Source organism: Carassius gibelio, chromosome A16 (genome assembly GCF_023724105.1).
Source record: "Carassius gibelio isolate Cgi1373 ecotype wild population from Czech Republic chromosome A16, carGib1.2-hapl.c, whole genome shotgun sequence".
Taxonomy (NCBI): Eukaryota; Metazoa; Chordata; class Actinopteri; order Cypriniformes; family Cyprinidae; genus Carassius; species Carassius gibelio.
The window spans coordinates 30,450,049-30,455,398 of record NC_068386.1 but is presented as its reverse complement, the minus strand read 5'-3'; the positions used below and the strand labels follow the sequence as shown (position 1 = coordinate 30,455,398).

Here is a 5,350-nt window from a genome sequence, read left to right as displayed (position 1 = left end):
CTTTCACAAAACAATTGGCATTGGTTACTAAATATAAACAATAATAACTTTCTGGTGTACTGATGTCCCAGATGTCATTAATCTGATCAAATATTTTTATGTCTTAAGTAAAAAATAATCCCAATAATGATTATGTAGTTTTTCCAAGTCTAAAATAAACACATGAGCCTACCTAGTAAAATGATGTATTTAACAAGAATCTTCAGAACACAATATTCGTCATATTCATTTTATTGAAGCATAGACTATAAAGATGATAAAGTAACATCAAGACAAATAAGATTCAAGGAAAATAATTATTCATAATCAAAAATACATTAACCTCATATATTAATCAGTTCACACAGATGAGTGATGAAATGTCCTTAAAAGTCACAGTCCCATCCAGTCAACTGTGATACAGATCATGTGATACATATAAGACATTTGATACTGTTTCAGAAAATAATGATTCCTTATCAACACATCAAAAACTGGTTTCATCGTGATCTTCTCTCGTGTCTGGAAACAGCTTTTGGTTGATATCCAGCACTGATGTGGTGTAGCTTGTTCTCAGCCAGAAGATTAGATTAGATTAGTTTAGATTCAACTTTATTGTCATTATGCAGAGTACAAGTACAGAGCTAATGAAATGCAGTTAGCATCTAACCAGAAGTGCAAGAATATAGTGTTTTATATACATAAAAGTGCAGAGTAAGTAAAGCTATGATATACAGAATTTACAGTGGAGTTGCTATATACAATATTGATCAGAGTATATACAGAATATAAATATGAATTTAATGTAGGGATTGTATGTACATTATGAACAGAGCAAAGAAGAATTATATATACATTATGAATAGCAGGAACTTGAGAACAGTGGTAATAAATACAGTTGAATGAGTGTGCAAAAGTATAGTTTAACAATTTATTATATGCAAAATAATAGAAGTGCAATTATATTTATTGTAGAAATAGTTTACTGTGCTTGTACAGTAACAGCTTTAGACAGTTTATAGTGTAATGGATTTAACCATGTGCAGTCTGTGCAAAATATGAGTAGTGCAATACATGTATGTAAAGTACTGTGACCAGTGCAGTAAAAGAGCAGATGCCAGGATTGGTGGTGCGGTGTTCAGGAGTGTCACAGCCTCGGGGAAGAAGCTCTTCCTGAGTCTACTAGTTCGAGAGCGTAGGCTCCTGTAACGCCTGCCGGATGGATGGAGGGTGAAAGGTCCATGGTTAGGGTGAGAGGCATCCTTGATGATGTTTCTTGCCCTACCCAGACAGCGCTTCTGATAAATGTTCTCGATGGAGGTTAACTGGGTGCCAGTGAGATCTCCCAGTCCTAAGATCCCAGACCTGGTCAAAGTGAAACAAACAATCCAGATGAAGTTGTTTAATGGACAGAGAGCTCAGCTTATGTTCTGTGTGATTTTAGCAGGGTGAGTAACTATGACCCTTGTAGTACTGTACACTTACCATTCTTCAAGCTGTTTTAAGATCTTTTGAGAAGCTTTTTCTCTGAAGACAATTTACCACATCCTCTTCTTTCAGTCCTTTCAAGAGCAGCACTTGGTCAAAACCCCTCATTTGGTTTGATGAGATCATCTGTACAAAGTAAAATTGTTAAAATAATGCAATAAACAATTTCATTATGCAAGAATTTAGAAAAAGTTACAGAGGCAAAGGACTTGCTCATGAGACTCCATTAGCATGTGTAGTTCTCAGAGACTCTAGAATTCATCTTTTGTTGCAGTAAATGTGTTTTCTTCCTCTAGAATCTTTCTCCAGAGCTAATGACTTCTCTCACAAATGTGTTTTAGTCTGTGCAGTGTAAGGCTTTGCTCAAACCAATCAACTATCAATTCACAATTTATAACACAACATTCACAAAACAGTGAGATAATATCAATTGGTGTTTATATCAATTAAACCACTTTTATGACACTTGTATGCTTTTAAGAATAACAGGTGGTGTTTTTTTAAAACTTTAGATTAAAAATGTTCCAGTCAAACTTTGCTAACATGCTATAATTATTATAGCTGTATCAAATAAAATAAAATAAATATAAAAACATTGGAAAGAATAATTACGGGTGACATGACCAGTCCTGTGAGAGATCATCATAAAGTCCTGTAACACAGCATTGCTTCAACACACACATACCAGAGGACTTCTGTTTGCTTGAGCACAAGATGACCATCTTCATTTCTCATCCTGAGCAAATCATTTCCTTGGTCTTCCTTCTCTTCTGTGAAACAAGATAATCTTACTCTGTGTGCAATGAGCAATATTGCTCATTAAACATATAATTAAGTTAATTTAAAGTAAGATTCAGACCAGAGCATTTGATGAGTAAACAAATGTACCTGGGAAGAGCTGATCGTGGCAAGAGTCGCTGAGACTCAGTAATAGCTCTTTTAGTTTTTAGGAAGGTTTGTGAGGGTTGGCTCCCCAAAAACTTCTGAAAAAGAAGAACAGCATTATCTGCAAACAATCCTGTAAGACAGAAAGAAAGGAAATATTATTTCATTACATGCAACTTATACATTACTATATACTTTAACTTATACATTACTTACATACATTATTTTTTAGACCATGAAAGCATTAGTGAATTATTAAGACTTTGACGTGCGACTGTATTTAGGGATCATTTTAAAGACTTTTCCCCTTTCCAGATACCCACACTTGAGGTCTTATTCACTTGAGAGTGTGTGTACGTGACTATGAGACTGTCCCCGGTCTTAATAATGCCAAAGCACAGTGTCCTTAACACACACTAAACCTCTCCAATACTGCTCCGGAGCGCTATACAACGCTTAGTGTATCCCATCATGCATCATGTTTTGGAATTAATGTGAGACTTTTTGCAGAGATCTCACAGGAGGTCACGCAACTTTCCAATGTTTGTGAAATATTAATTATAATAATTAGAAATTGAGACTAATTTAGTAGTAAAACAAAGTGTTGCATGTTTTCTTGGTGCACAGAAAAGTATATTTATTTTGTACATCATTTGTAACTTCTTTTTATCACTTAATTAGAAGCACCACAAAATAAATTGTCATCTTTAATAGGGACTATTGAAAAGACATTTAGAAGTTTCTTTTAAAATACAAAGTTGAAACGAACTTTGTCATGTTAAGATCGACACACATTGTGATCTTCATGCTCACTTGGGCCAAATAAAGGAAATGTGCAAAGATGGCAAGTGTGGGTATTTGGACCGTACAACAGTTTAAGAAACAACAAAATGCTGTGGAAATGATAACAACAGGATTGTTTGATAAAAGGGACAAACTATCACAGACCAACCTGCCTCTGCAGCTTTCTGTCTTCTCCATTTCTGAAGGAATACCTCTCCACAAACACCACTGGGGTGACTGCTTACTTTACGTCTTTTTAGCTAAAAAATTAATACAAGGGGAAAGAAAATAAAACAGAATTATATACAGAATGTTAATAGTGATCTGTGAGCAAAATATTTAAGATATAAACCAATATGAATTGAACTGCAATATGGGAAAAATGTTTTTTTTATTTTTTTTACATTAAAAAGGTATTACAAGCATGGTACAGTAAATGTGATTACTGTGAAATAAGTCATATAAAAGCACATTAAAACACTACCATTACAGTGGTACAACTATAGTTAATTTGGTGATTAATGTGCTATTACTATACTACAGTAAAGCTACAGTTACTGTGGTAAAAAAAAAAAAAAAAAAAAAAAAAAAAAAAACATGGTAAATGGTTACATGGTTACCATGATTTTACTACAAATACAACTTACATCTTTGAACCTGAAATGAATATAAAACGATCCCAGGTCTGTGGCACGTCACGTCACGTCACGTGACCGATAGAGTTTAACCAGTTAGCAGCTGTGTTCATTTAGTTAAACACAATGAAACTCAAAGACAGCCTCGGATGACCGATGTAATACAGAGAGTAAGCATAAGGCGCTCATCTGATTAATAAAGAAGACAGAATACGTTTTAGGACAGGCATTAAAATAGCATATTTACTATTACTCACCATAGACTGTATAACTCACCCAACCTGCGGCTCTTGTAAACTGATGGAAAGTATCGCGATGTGTGCTGAATGAGACTTCTTGAACGTGATTTCAAAGCGATAAACATCTCATGTCAGTGACGCTAGAGGCGCTTGACCACGCTTCAGTTTTTGACGCTTTGGGGTTGACGCACGGCGCGTGATGCGCGTAGTGGGAGGGGCGGCGCTGTTTATTAATTATGTATTATTATTATTTAGGTCTTTCTCGGTTATTATTTCGAAGCTGTGTTGATTTGCTGTTTATTAATATTTTTAAAACTATAACGCTAAATCTATCAACATTTATTTAGATGTTATCATGTATTCATTAATTTCTTTATTTTAATTATATTATTTCGGTCTTATTACAGGTGAAATATTACAGTAAGCCAGAACACGGGCCGAGCGGGGCTCATTCTAAACCCATTAGCGGACATTCATATCACAGAATCTGACAGCGATCAGAGGCTCATCAGCGACAGCATTTTTAAGAATCCTTTACAATAGCCTTAATAAAAACTCTTAATAAATCTGTAGGCCTATCGCTAATAAATAATTTATTTATTTATTTATTTATTTATTTTTTGTTCTTTTTATTTAAACTAAATTGTTTCTTAATGTAAAAATGTGTTACAGTTATGTGTCAAGGACTTGATATTGAATTCTGTAATAAAAAAAAATAATAATCTAGGCCTATGAAAAAAATAAAAATCAATGAAAAAGTAAAAAAAGAACCATTGCGCATTTTACAGCTAAAAAAGTTTTAATGTGTTTTTGTCACCAGCAATACAGTATGTTGCTCAGTTTTGTACAGTAAGTTAAGCTCCAATTTTTTTTTTAAAGTTTCAGTGAGTTTCTTCTGTTGTCCTGTGAAAAATTAAATAATAATAATAATAATTAATCAGAAAATATTGTGCTGATGCACGAAAGATGCCTCCAGTTGAAATGCATTAGTTTAAAAAAACGTGCTGCAATCATGGAAATAAGGAAATAAACGTGTGCCTGCCACGAATAAATAGATTAAATTACGTGACAAAATCACGAACTGCCGTGAGACTGGGTTTCCGTGTGTGGACCACGGAAGAAGAGTGTCATTGACTTGCGTTAGAGTTATCCGTGATCTCAGCACAGACTCACTCCATGCTCGTATCACAGATTTTAGTTAGGCTAACAGAATCAAAGTGAATCTGTATGATGGCAGGACAATGCAATAGTTACAATAACAGTCAGGTTGGTCATGGTATTTGGTGTTAAAAAAAAATAAATACTTCAAATGTTGCGTTTCCAGATGAGATAGCACGTCCA

At 34.2% G+C, this 5,350-nt stretch overlaps 1 long non-coding RNA gene across 1 annotated transcript; it reads right to left on the bottom strand.

Moving 5' to 3' along the window:
- Positions 1–215: 215 nt before the first annotated feature.
- Positions 216–5,008, bottom strand: LOC128030244 (uncharacterized). Its single transcript, XR_008187856.1, has 6 exons — positions 3,783–5,008; positions 3,305–3,395; positions 2,356–2,485; positions 2,153–2,237; positions 1,465–1,593; positions 216–1,344 (listed from the first exon to the last, which is right to left on the bottom strand). It is a non-coding gene; the product is annotated as an uncharacterized LOC128030244 (long non-coding RNA).
- Positions 5,009–5,350: the final 342 nt, after the last annotated feature.